At 36.7% G+C, this 14,206-nt stretch overlaps 2 non-coding genes across 2 annotated transcripts; one reads left to right on the forward strand and one right to left on the reverse strand.

The window, feature by feature from the left end:
* Positions 1 to 12,173: 12,173 nt before the first annotated feature.
* Positions 12,174 to 12,290, forward strand: LOC118680600 (U5 spliceosomal RNA). The gene has a single exon (XR_004976181.2). It is a non-coding gene; the product is annotated as a U5 spliceosomal RNA (small nuclear RNA).
* Positions 12,291 to 13,456: 1,166 nt separating this feature from the next.
* Positions 13,457 to 13,569, reverse strand: LOC118680599 (U5 spliceosomal RNA). Its single transcript, XR_004976180.1, has one exon. It is a non-coding gene; the product is annotated as a U5 spliceosomal RNA (small nuclear RNA).
* Between the last annotated feature and the right edge of the window lie 637 nt (positions 13,570 to 14,206).

The following is a 14,206-nucleotide window of genomic DNA, read 5'->3' on the forward strand; positions in this document are numbered from 1 at the left end:
TTCTAGAAAAGCGCTAAAGTTTAGCTAAATAGTAGACCTAAGCAAGGCAACATGAAGATTTTCTAAAACAACGGCAACGCTGGTATAAATAAATTCGAAAAAATTTTTCGGAATTTTCCGAATAGTTACCGTGTCAGTTCTCAGGCGTTTGTGTTTGCTTAGAGCAAAATATTCATGAATTCTCAACCGGTTTATTATTATTTTTTTAATATACTACCCAAATACGCTCACTACAAATTGAAACAAAAATTAGGTAGGCACAAGTGAATTAGAATTATTCAAACTCGATATTCCATTGCAGTCATATAAATTTTCTAGCGTTCTCAATTTTCATTTGCCTGTGAACTAAATAAATTTTGGTACATTTGCCACGAAATAACTTCATTAGCGCATTTAGGAATGCTTCAAAGGACACAACCATTAATCCATTAAATTCATATGTGTATGTATGGTGTATCAAATCACTTTAGCACATTTCTATTTATGAACGTGTACATATGTATGTGGGCGCAACACACTCAACCACTTATGAATTTTTAAGTATGTAAATGGCTATGCGCGCCGCATACAAGCAAATCTACGGAAGTTTATAATAGACGCTCCCGAAAAAGCTACGAAGTGCATGGAGCGCATGAAGTGAGTTGAAAAAGTGAAATGCCATAAATTTTAAGTGAATGCAAAATTTATGTTTTGCCAATTTCCAGCTGTCTGTGTGGGCGCGGCTACGGCCAATGGCGGCTTGTAGCGGCTGTTGGATCTTCCGTCTGCCATAATAGAGGCTAATAACTCACACAAGTGCACGCCAAACGACCGACTGTAAAACATATGCGCAAAATACACACACATATGGAGTTGCAGCTTGCAAAAAATACAACAACAACAGCGCGTAGCAAGTAGCAGCGCCAAATGCAATTTCCTAATTTCTCGCTTGGGATGTAGCGCCTGTAACAATATCGCACCCACCTCATGCGCCACGCTGGTCCGCCTCCACCTAGCGCCTTCTAAGCACCATTCACTATACTACAGCTGAAAGCGGCGCTGCTGTGTGGCCGCGAGTATTGCAATTTGCCACATTGCCGCATTGCTGCTAGGAGCCTTCGTGTACGCTACCTCCTCGCGAATCCCTAAAACGGTCAGCAAGTTGACCAAAAATCATTGCCAAAAGCAAGTCGTTTGTTTATGCGGCTCTAACTCCCAGCCGCTTGCCTCGCTTGCACTTCAACTGATTGCGCAGACAATTTGCAACAACGCAAACGATACACATTGCAACAAAATGTACGAAAACTTGCCGCATCGGAACCGCAGCAATACGCTGGCTATATGTTGGCCGGCAGCGACTAACGAGTAGCGCCAGCAGCAGTAACGAAAACAACAAGAAATGGTATGATGGCAAAAAGCCGCCGACTTTTCAATATTAATGACCAGCATTTGGCAACAAGGCTAGCAACAAGCAACAACATAACGATATCGCACTGCAATCCGAAAGAGAATTAGAATCTGAAATGAAACAGGGCCACGGTCAAAACGTTAACGGCCACCAGTCGCTCGTGCTGTTGCAATTGCATATATATCTGTATTTATATTGATATTCTGCAGTGCAGCTAACGATACAGTAGCGCGGGTGTGCAATGCGGCAATTGCGGAATTTATGTGCGGTAATAGCGACTACTTCCTGCGCCTGCAGCGCCATTGCACTTCCAGCGCGTTGCCTTCTCTCACTGCCATTCACGCCGTTTGGCGCTTCCTCGAGAGCTCACTTCCGTGTTACTGTGCCGGCAGCTAGCAAATTTGTAGTGCCGCCTACTATTCTGATCGCCGAAGTAGTGAAAATTGTTAGGCGCACAGTGTGTAGATTTCGGCAGTTACGCTGAGTAAAAAGAAACCTAGCAAAAATTAAGAAGTTCATGGTTCAAAGCCAAGTCAGCAACACAAACCCAAACCTGGCTTTTGAACTTTGAATAAAGCAACGCTTCCACTTAAAATGCTAAAACGGGTTCAACAGAAAATCTTGCTATAGTTGAACGAACTCAGAAATGCATTTATTGTACGATTTATGATTTTAAAGCGGAACTCACCTATTTCTGAAACACATTATTTTTTTTACTTAAATCGAGCTCACTAGAAAAGATTTGGGAGAAGCGCCGAAACTAATAACCTTTTCTAACTTTTGAAAATTTTTTCACCTTCTTTTCAATTTGATCCAAACTTATTGCCAGAAGACACATTGTTACGCGACCGCGAATTTCAATGCATTTCTCAAATTTTCATTGCGCTTCACACCATAGACAATGGGGCGTGGAAAAAAAGCAAACCGCGTATGGCGCAGTCAGTTGCTGTAGGAAACCCCTACTGGCACTTATTGGTCATGGTCATATTTAAAGTGTTTCGCCGAAAATGTTGCAGCTAACGTGCCAGCGCCTAAAACTAGGCAACCAATTTCCGCAGTTTGTTGAAGTGTAGAAGCGGCCGGTGCCTGTAGTACAACTGACATGCAATGAAAGCAAAGCAAAGACGCAAGTTGCCCAAAAGCAACACATTTGTATGCGATATGCCGGGCATTTTCGTTAGATACCGAACGTCGAACATTCATTCATGCGCTATGGTTGCATGTGTGTTTGTGTGTGTTGCTGTTGCTGTTGCCCTTCCGTTTCGCGCGCTCATTCATGTACGCTGCTGGAGTCAGCGTTGCGCCGAATTGCGAAATCTATGATTGCGTGCAATTCACTGCTGGAAGTTAGTCATATTTTTGACCATTCGACCAGCGCGGCCTCAAAGTCATTGCAAGGAATTATTTTTTTGTTTGGTTTTTGTAGGTTTTTTGGTGCAGCACTTTTGGCAGAGTTGCGTTTGTTGGCGGTGACTGCGTTGTTGATTTCACCGAGCATTCCAGAAGTAAATTTTTCTCGCGTCGCACCCCCTTTGCCTACATACGCCTCTAGCCTCTGACCAGTGGGCTGATATCGAAGCGCAAATTTGTAGTCTCATTTTGTAGTTGTTGCTGAAGTAGCAATTGAAGTTGAAACTGAACTCACACTTTACTATCGGAATTGTGGGTTTTCTCGTAATGTCAATGTGCGCACATTGAAATATTACGCTCAGTCCGGCAAGTGTTTCGTAATGCTGATAAGTACGGCGCTCTTGTGGTTTTGGCAATTGGCGGTAGAGTGCTAACGTCAAGTGTATGGCGTAGTAATCAGTTGGTCGGTGGCGTGTTCTTAATATAAAAATACTTCCGCACGCTGTCTTAAATTAATATTTAATGCAAATTTTTTAAAAGAAAATTCTGCTGAAAGCTATTTGTAGGGTTGCCCAATGAAGAAAAACAATGACTAATACCATATATAAAGCGGAAATGGAAGATGACGAAATATTTTTAGTAAAATGAAGCATTAGTCGTCAACTTGCTTACGGAGAATCGCAAGAAAGCGGTTACCGCGATCAAATAACTTGTGAATAGGCAGAGCGACTTCAACTCTAAAAGTATGCAATGGGACAACAACTACAGTGAGAAGAGCGCAAATTTGGTATCATTCTCAGTTCAAGTCTCACTCGGTGCTTACAGTTGGCGTTCAACTGCGGTATGAGGAAATGACTAGGGAGTCATTGTGGATTGAATCGGTTTTTTTTAAATTATTTTAATTAACCGGAAAGTCAAAATAACAACTTGACCTTCTTTCAAAAATGACTCTGTGTATTAATTACCACAGAAAAACTAGCAATGAAACTTTGCGAAAAAACATGCTAATTGAAGAAAACCTATTTCGATCAATTTCTGAACTCATTAATCACTGCTTCTTTCCATCACCGCCATCTGAAATAATCAAATCGCTCTACTTTTACGCGCCCATTTACGGCCAACATCAGCATATTTTCACACTTTCGCATTTAATTTTGGCCTAATTTTCTAACAAATGCGCCACACCGCGACCCCTACCAGTCCCACCGGAGTCTGATAACAATTTACTGTTCGTTAACTTGCCACACCTGATGCTGTCAGTTTTTGCGCCTACCGGCGCCACACCAAGTGCGTGGCTCCACACTTTTTCTTCTCTTTGCTTCACATACATATTTTTGTTTACCTTATTTGCCAGCAACGCGTTGCACACTGGTGACACCCTTATCAACATCTCGCTCGCGTTGGCTGGCTGGCTTGTCTTCAAGAAGCTACTTGTCGCACGCTGTTCTGCTGCTGGCGCTGCATCCTGTGAGTGTGCTATGGTCGGCTTCAACGTCAGCTCTGCGTTTGTTTGCTTTGCCTTAATTGGATCATTTTCTTCGCTCTATAAGGTCTTACTCGCCCACGCAAGGCCACACACAGCCAAGCACACCTTTCGTCGTCTCTACATAAATCCAACGTGAGCGCCCGTTCGCATCCGCCTTACACCTTCTTTCACTTGTCTGTTGACGTCGGTCTTACTACTTGAAAACACTCGCTTTGACTTTGTTGCGCCTTTGCGCCTTTGCTTGCGGTACTTCCTTTTTTCGACTTTCCAGTTATTATGATTAATTTGCCTTTACACCTTCTGCTTCTGTAGTGGTGGCTGTGGCAGTAAAATTGCGGTCGGCTATGATCTTCTGCATACGCACAGACAAGCCGGCAGCGCGCCTTATTGACACAGCGTATTGTGCTGAAGTGTTGCGCTTCCAGTGGCGCTACGTCTCTTTGGGTCAGATGTGTGATAAATTAGTGCACAATTTACTAAATGATGGTAGTAAATGTCAGCTGCGTCTAAGACGCGTTAATTAATTGGCAACAACGGTAACAAGGATGCAAAAAATAAAATGAAAATGTAACAATAAAGCGTAAAGCGATAAATGTGGAATTTTGTGTGTATGTATGCGTTGTGGCAGGTGAAAGTGTGGCAAATATCCATTTGGTCTAATTTAAGCGCACTTTCACCTTGACGCTGTATGGCAGCTGGTTGCTTAGCGTGTTGAGGTGCGCCGTAATTGAACACGGTCTGGTATACCATTAACGGTAAAGTTGTGGAAATTTGCTGACAGCGTTTTATGTCTTAAGTGAGTTACAGATTTATTAATTAAATCATTTGGAAAAAACTCGTAGATGACAGTTTCTGAAATTGATTTTGAGCTAAGGCTTACCAGGCGTTTAAGAAACTGTATTGGGTTAAAAGTGTAATTAAAGGAGTTCTGATGTGAGAACTTCGGTTACATCGAAGCTATAATGCTCTTCACAAATACAAAAGATTCCTTAGAAGAACTTCATTCCGATCGTTAAGTTTGTATGACAGCAATATGCTGTAGAGATTCGATCGGAGACTCCATTTTTGCTTTAGATAATGATCCGTTTCCAAATTTATAAATATATCTCGTCAATTGGAAAAGGTTTCCAAACAAGAACTTGACTCCGATAGAGAGACTAGTTTGCGTATATACAGACAGACAGATAGACGGAGAGGCTGACAGACCGACGGATAGACGGACGGCTCATCATACCGATTATTTATGTATATATTTTATAGGGTCTCCGACGTTGGCTGGGTGTTACCAACCTCGCGGCAAACTTAATATTCCCTGTTCAGGGTATAAATATTAAACCTGACTAGAAGAATGTCTCACTTCTTAATAGCCAGCATTTGAGAGTAATACCACAGTTAAATGTTTGAACCACACAAACTCGCACCTGCACTAATGCTATATTACAAAACACCTTCTTGCACGCCAGCTAAGACAAAAATACATAAGCTAAGCAGCAACAAATAGAAGATTGGTTTGCAGCACGAACTTTCTACATGACTTCCGCTTTTAACGCAGCAAACGTGAAACGAACACGCGTCATCATAATCGCTTGTTTATATAAAGTTCTCAGCACACTGTTGCCAGTCTCCAGTTTCCATATATATGCACGTCTTGTCTTGTTATGGTTCTGCGCAATTATTTTTGACACTGTCCGACGCCATGTGATTTCGTGTGGCAGCATCTGAAACAGTTTCTTCATCACTCGTTGACTGTGACAGCTTTTTGACTTACTAGCATCGCATTGGTGTGGCGTGCAACAGTGCAATTTATGGCTTCTTGCCAACCAGTCGTTGCTGCTCGGTAGAAGCTATAAAAATGCAATCAACAATCATTTAGCAACATCATTTGTCAGAATTTAAAGCTTTGTATGTGGTGAAAACTGCTTCCAGAGAGTGGAGGTGACGTTGTTGACGTTGCTTTTCAAACCATTCGCCTTATATATATACAATTGCCGCTTACACCTTTCCAAATCAAATTTTTTCTCTATTTATGGTTGTGGCTTGTCTGTAGTGAAAGCTTTTATCTTTAACGAAGCTACTCATCATTTGCGGCCTTTTAAAAAACTCTTAATGAAAGAATTGGAAAGAATGTTGACAAAATTTATGTTATACCACAAAAATGCGAATTCCATTTGGAAAATTTATCAAATCTCATTAAAATAATCGATTGTTCGAAAGTTCTTTCCAAATAGCGTATTGAGTGAGGCTAACTGTATAAAAAAGTATGTTTATCTCAACCTCTCTCGTATTCGCCAGGACTTTGTTATAGTTTTGATGCATGCCTACCTTTAGGCGCTAGCTTTTTTATTCACTTGCATTAGTAACTGTAATTCTCATACAGTTTTTAAGTCGCATAACGAAAATTTAAATAATTTTACACCTTTGCAAGCGACAAGATATAAATAAAAAGGCGCAAATTGAAAGTTTTTGGAAAGTTAAAATAATTCTTAATAATTTAAAATAATGACTACAATGCTTGCCATCTTTTTTTTTCAAAATGTTGCACAAAGTAATGCTTCACATATTTGAATATGTATATCTGCTCTACTCTTAATATATTAGCTACAACTAATATTTAACTCCACCAATAACTTGACAGTGTTTTTAGTAATAATTTATTTCTTCAACAATTTGTTGCATCATTATTCAAAGCATTTATTTATTGCTAAATAAATTTCGTTGTAAATTTTCTTAGCTTCTTGACAATTTTGCTTATCAAATGAAGCTCACCTTGGGCTAACGCTTCGCAGAGAGTGAGAGAGAGGCAGCATAAGAGCAAGCTGCCACATTTCATTTTATCCAGCGCAGCAAATTCTTAATCCTATTGCTGTTTAAGAATGGCTCATTGCCTTAAATTGCATTAGCGCGCATTTTGCCGTCTCATTTTCTGCGCCAACAAGCCACACGCTATCGGTCCACCGTCACCCATACACACGCCCCGCACTTACTGCCCACTCTGGCGCGTCATTTATTTGCTGTTTTTTGCTTGCGCTATTTCGTTCACCTTAACTAATATCTGTTTCATGTCTTGCGACGTGATTTCGTTTATTTTTTCGCCCTCCTTCTTCTCTTTTTTCCTTATCCACTTCAATCCGCTGTCAATTCAATGGCAATGAATTTTGAACATTTTCTGCTGGCAATTTGCGTGACTCGCTCCCGTCGTCGAGCTATTATGGTCCTGTACATAAATCAATTTGTCTTTGGAAATTGGCAGTTGCAGCGTGCAACTTGCAACTTGCAACTTTTCAGCGACACGACGTTGTTTTTGTTGCTGTTGTTGTTATTTGTTATTGTTGCTGCTCATTTTTGCGCTTTTCATCTTTCATTTATTTCAATACTGAGTGTCAATTTTTTGTTGCTGCTGCCTCTTTATTGACTTGGTGTCGTATCCTTCCTGGTATGTTGTTTCTTACATATTTTTTGTTGTTGCTGCTACTTTATGCCGTAGCACGTCGCATTCGAAACATCGCATTCTACTTAGCAGTTCAACAGATGCAAATGATGTTGCAGCAAAAGCCTTGTCGCCACTATGCCATGCAGCATGCTGTTGTTGCAATAAAGGTGACAACAACATTATCAACGCCAGCTAATTAAATTGATGATGTGCAAAATTTGCCTGAAAAGAATAAGGAAAATATATATTTTATCACTGCGTGAGGTGAATTTAAATTAGTCTATATTGTTAGATAAATCAGCAGATAAATAATGAAAATAAATTGTGCGAACAGGCGGCGTATGCATCTTGTAGTTATTTAGTAGAGTTGACATCATTGCAGGACAGCTATAGTTGAAGCAAATAAAAATAAGAAAATAAAGCAGAAAAAATATGTACGAGTATAGAAAGGTGTGGACCGTGAGTTGCTTGGAAAGTATTGTAGATACTGTCTGTGAGGATTCCAATTCATCGCTAGATAGGGCTGAGCTGTAGAATATAACGACGGCATTTGTATAGCTATTCGGGTGAGGCGTGTGTGCCCAAGTCCATTACCAGCAGAAAGCACAGAATTCGTATATTGGCTGAGTGAGCATCTCGTATTTGAGCTTACCTTTAGTCTGTTTGAGAATATGTCTAAACGCTATGAACTGCATAAAAAGCCTTCCAAAACACTTCTCGAAAATCCGGTAATGAATTTCCTTAACTCTCTGAAATAGCATTTTCTCTTAACCGTGTAGGTTTTCTAGGAATAGTGCTACGAAACAGCCAAAGTTGGCTTAGTTAATGTTCATATATGATCTGGTATCAACCTTTCAAATTTTTTCCTAAATTGAGCGCCGCTGCAGCAGTTTGTTGCTTAGTTAAAAATTGTTAACTATAATAGTTTTAGCAACCGGCAACCGAATATGAATAATTTTAGATGTAAATAAATATGTTTAAAAGTTATTTTTGTACTTTGTATTGATTGCCATAGATTTTTAAGCGACAGCAGAGTTCCTGTAATTATTCTCTTACATTATACCCACGTACAATTCATCTTGAGATACATTGTTCTGTAATTTTATCTCAGTATTATAGTACTAACACAATTTTTGATTACACTAAGCAGATTCTACCTTACGCCATTCAACTTTCCGCTTTAATTTCCTCTTTGTTCGCCCAAAGAGAAATATTGCTATCGCACCGAAATTACGCTCGTAAAAGTGTTTTCGATTCACTGCCCGACTCTAGTTCAATCCGATTTGACTTTCAAAGCATATTTTTGGGTTGCCTAAGTTCATTTTTATTATTTAAGGCGTTATACCTACTTGCAAGTTAGAAAAATTTCGTTTTTGCGCATTTTTATTTGTACAGAATTTTATTCAATAAAAAAAAAATTTAATTTTCAAAATTTAGTGTAGTTTTATAAACGACAATCAATTTTGAAAAATTTTGGATTCCCTTGATCGCGTAGTCGATCCCCAAGAGAAGCTCGGAAAAAAGATGTCTGGCGATGAGAAAGTTTTTTTTGTTTCAAACTATCTGAAATGCAAAAACCAACACGAAGTGCTATTACCATAGACAAATACAGGTCTAGATCGAAGAACTAGAAAACATTTTAATGACGGCTTCCCAAAAAAAAGTCGTTTATTGTGAAAAAATTTACATTTCAAAGCGGTTTAAAAATCGAAGTTATTACTAAAACTCTTATTCCTCTAAACATTTCATGACAGATAAAGCTTTAAAGCTCGCTTCGAAATTTCAAGTTGATCGTTTCAACCGTTTCGGAAAAACTTTCCTCACCGAGTCTAAAAATAGTGTTTCAAAAAACAAAGAGCAAAAAACCTTTAATGTTTTGGAAGCCGGTAACGCTAAGTTGAAAAATTCTGACAAATGCGCTCACAGTTTCAAAACTACATGCCAAAACAAATTCCAATTTTCGGAGAATATTCTCAAATGCATATGTATATATTCGATATATATATGTATGGTTTTATATTGAATATAACCCTTTACTGCAAAGTGCTAAAAATGTTTTTTAATATACACTTAATTTTATGATAGCTATATAAAATATTATCCAATTATATAATATATATTTTTTATATTTACAGGTAAGTGCCATGGTAGAGTGTACAATACAACCCAGGTCGCGGTGCTTACCTCATTTCCTTTCTAAGTGCCATATATGAATGAATAATTTGGTAAGCGGTTTGGTATATATAGCACTTGATTTAAATTGTTTAAATGTGATCGCTCGTTCTGAATCAGCCGAATTTATTGATGTATATATGCGCGTCAGACTTCTAAGATTTTACTTTAACTTCCTGCGAGAGATGACTTTGCGCCTAAATATTTATGCTTAATGCTCAATGTGCTACATTTTTAGTCGATTTTAGGAAATATTTAGAAATTAATATCTCTTGACATAAAAATTCCATATTTTTAGAGAAGCTAATCTTTAAGTAGAATTCCGTGACTCATAATTGCATATCGAACATAACAAAATTCTTATTTTAAGAATTACATCCAAAAATTTCGCTTTATATATAATTTATAGTATGTACACGCATATATACTTGTACATATATATAAAGATATTTTTAGCTTTAAGTTGTGTTCTTCTTCATAAATGCTCAATAATCAAAAAGTATAACTAATAATCTACCTGAATTTGCCAAGCCCAGGTACATAATTTATGAATTCTAAAGGTTGGCTTAAGCTTAGTTTTAAAATATATTTCAACAACGTTATGTAATTTATTTAGATTTGCATATGTATATGAAAAAGAGCAGTAGCATCCAGTGTTTTTTAATTACATACACAAATACCATATATATATGTATGTATGTATGAGAAAAATTTAGCACTTCGTGATAGTAATCGAACGCAAAAAAATTGCCAAAAGATTACGTCAATTTCTGACTATTTATAATGAGTAGCAACAACCCTCAAATACTACAAAAACCGTCATTAGAATATACTTTACTTCACACGCAAAATCTCAAAGCTGCCACCGTTAATGTTATTGCTTATGCGTTGGGTATAAAAATATGTACTCCACCCAATACAATTATTTATTTACATTGTTCCACATTGTTATCTCTTTTTTAAACAGCAAACATTTAATTTTTTATTATCTATATGTTTTTATTTTCGCAACATCGCAGAGATTAACTCCGGCAGTCAGTTTTTTCTGCAAACGCACACAATTTGGCCAAGATATATGGGCGTATTAAAGTCGTGGGCCAACATAACAGCACATAAAAAGTTGAAGGCGTTATGACTTATGCGCGAGAAATATTTCACGCTGTGACAAAAAGCACTTTGAAGCGAATATGTCTGCTGTGTGGAAAATGCTGTTCAAAATATTTACTGTGCGGAGTGCTTAAATTAATTTATTATACTGCGCCATATTTCAGAAACGAGCAAACTCCTTTAAATTTAAATTACTTTATGACGATTTGTTGGGTAAATGTTGATAATTTGTGGTAGAAAATACCGCTTGGATTCTCAGAATTAATATTATATATGTTTGGTAGCTTGTTTACCAAAAAACTTTTAACTACACATAGTGGAAGAATAAGATGGGGGTTAGAAGAAGAAATTAAAGTTATGAGTTAAACGCAAGTTTAGTTAAGTGTTTTAGTAGAATATAATTTACAGAAGTTATAGAAATATCATGCCGCAAGTATAAGAACAATTGCAATATGCAAGCAAGGTTGCAAATAATGCATAAAAAAAATAATTGAACTAACATTTTAATCAAATTTATTTTTATTTTGTAATACCAAAAAACATAAAAAAAATTTTAATTGTATGTGGAACCGGTTTAAAAAATAAAACAAATCCCATATACCGGTTGAAAAAAAAATTAATACTACATACGAGTTAAAAAATGAAAACAAGTTCTTAATCCCAGAAACCGATTAAAAAATAAAAACGGAAAAATTTAAACTCAAGCATATAATTAAGAATTAAAAACAAAGCGTTTTAGAATTAACTTTTTTCGACGTTCATTCAAATCAAATAATTAAATTTTCTATTTTTAAGCCCAAATATCTCTTATAAAAAAATTAGTCCCCAACTTCGGATTTAAAAAAAAAATGTAAATCTAATTTTTACTCCCAAACATCTTGAATTAAAATATTAAAAATTTAAATTGTAATTTAAATTTTTTGAATTCAAAAATTCGCAATCCTATATGCCACTAAATAAGTATATACCTGCGCCGGTATATGAGTTTCCTCTGCTCTAAAATAATTTCAACATCTCTCATCTCCTTAAGCTATGCTATGTGCTTATGAATCATGCTGTCAGCGCTACTTTTAACTGGATTTCTATATTTTTTGGATGTCTCGCACAAACAAACTTTCAAATGTGAGCCTTAAGTGATCCTTAGAGAGAATATTTGTTAAGCATTTTCATTTACACTTCAATAATTCTCAACCACTTCAGCTGTTTCTTCACTTATATGCTTTCCTTTTTGTAGTGTAAAATTACCTTGACTTCTCTTCAGTTGTCGAATAAATCTTTCGCCTTTTACTAAAGATTTCCGTGGAGAGGAGTAATTAATGGGTCTAACGGAATTTTTGTTAAAGGCTCCACTTTCCTTACGAGGTATAGTTGGGCCGATTATGAATAAATTGCAAACTACAAATTAGTATTAAACTTTTACCTAATGAGTTGGCAGTTTCGATGTTTTATATTTATAAAATTATCTAATCATAAAATTAACAAGACTCTCAGTAGCACTGTTGAAGAATATGTTATTAATTACTCCATAAGCAATATATCAAATAAATTTTTCGGTAGCAATAATATATTTCAATCTTACTAACCTAAAACTATTAATTAAATAGCCACCAGCCTCTTTAAAATGAAATTTAGTACAAATGTGGCAACAATAAATTTAACACGCAAAACATTTTTCCTATCAAATTAGTTAGCGTACGGTATCTTGACCACCCGCTGAACACAATAGGGATTCTCAGATGAATGACATCTAACTAATAAACGCTTTGTTCATGGAATGCATGCGCATGCGCAAAGTAATATCTACACACAACTTGGCGTTTCATTACTGGTGTTTACCTGCTTACCACTCTAATGTCTTATTTAATGCAAGTAAATTCAAGGGTTTTGTTGCACAAACCAGCAACCAACCCGGCTGGTGGTTGTCCGCAATAATAAATCAATTTGTAATTGATTTGAATACGAAATCCAATTGAAATGGACGCTTGGCATACAAGTCCAACTGAAATGATAATGATGGCAGCGCACTTCTGTGCCTCTCTACACACAGTAGTCATATGAAATGTGTGTTTGTGAGTATAGTTTACACCACAGGGGTCTACTGATATACACCAACCGACTTTATTATGCCAGCTTGGCAGTTGAGTGACAATGAGCGGGGACAACTGAAGATGAATAATTGCATGCGGAGCTGTCAAATGTTTTGTGGAATGGTGGTTAAGCATAAGAGGACTGGGAGAGACATTTCCATATGCACACATATACGTACATGTACGTTAGAATTGAAACTCATAGTACGGAAAATTATTTAAAAAATGTTCGAGAAAAACAATTGAGGCGTGAATAATAAATTTTAATTAAACTAATTTTAGTTATACATATGTAGATTCAACGGCTCTAAAATAAATAAGAGAAAATCAGTACATTTTGGTCTACTCAAGCAGCTTATTTTAGACATTTTCAGGTTTAGTTTATACTATTCCATAATTTTTATGTATTAATTAACGGTCCAACAATATCTCGAAAGAAAAGTTGAACCTTTGACAAAAATTCCGTTAGACCCATTAATTACTCCTCTCCACGGAAATCTTTAGTAAAAGGCGAAAGATTTATTCGACAACTGAAGAGAAGTCAAGGTAATTTTAGACTACAAAATGAAAGCATTTGAGTGTAGGAATATATGAGGTAGTTGAGAATTCTAGAAGTGCAAAGAAAAATTTTAAACACATTTTATTTTATGAAGATGATGCAAGGAACACCTTTAAAAGGTTTTTTGTATAAGAAATGCATAAGAGATTAAACTCCAGGTAAAAGCAGCGCTTACAACAGAATTCATGAGCTGAGTCAGCAGCCTGTTAGCACATCTTTAAGGTACACGAGTTGAGATCACTTTATAGCACAGGAAACTCATTCTCCAGCGCAGGTAAATGTTGTGACGCATAAAGTGTTTCTTGTCATGCTTGCGGCATAAAATTTCTATGCCTGCATGTGGATTATTTTCAAGAAAGAAAACGTGCGTATTATTGCACCTTAACAGCATTTGCTTTGCAAAAGCATGAATTATACATACATATACATACAATTACTAACCTTAACTACTGATTTCTGCTAGCAGCGTGTTTTTTGTTCAATATATATTTAGTTATTTGTCCTTCCCTGTTATGTTCTAATTTTTGGCCGTTAAGATTATCGCTTCTTGGCCTTACAATTACAATCAAAACTAATTATTTTTCCTTGTCAGTTTAATATCTGATAGATTCTTCATAGCAAGATAACA

The sequence above is a fragment of the Bactrocera oleae genome, chromosome 6, assembly GCF_042242935.1.
Source record: "Bactrocera oleae isolate idBacOlea1 chromosome 6, idBacOlea1, whole genome shotgun sequence".
Lineage (NCBI taxonomy): Eukaryota > Metazoa > Arthropoda > Insecta > Diptera > Tephritidae > Bactrocera > Bactrocera oleae.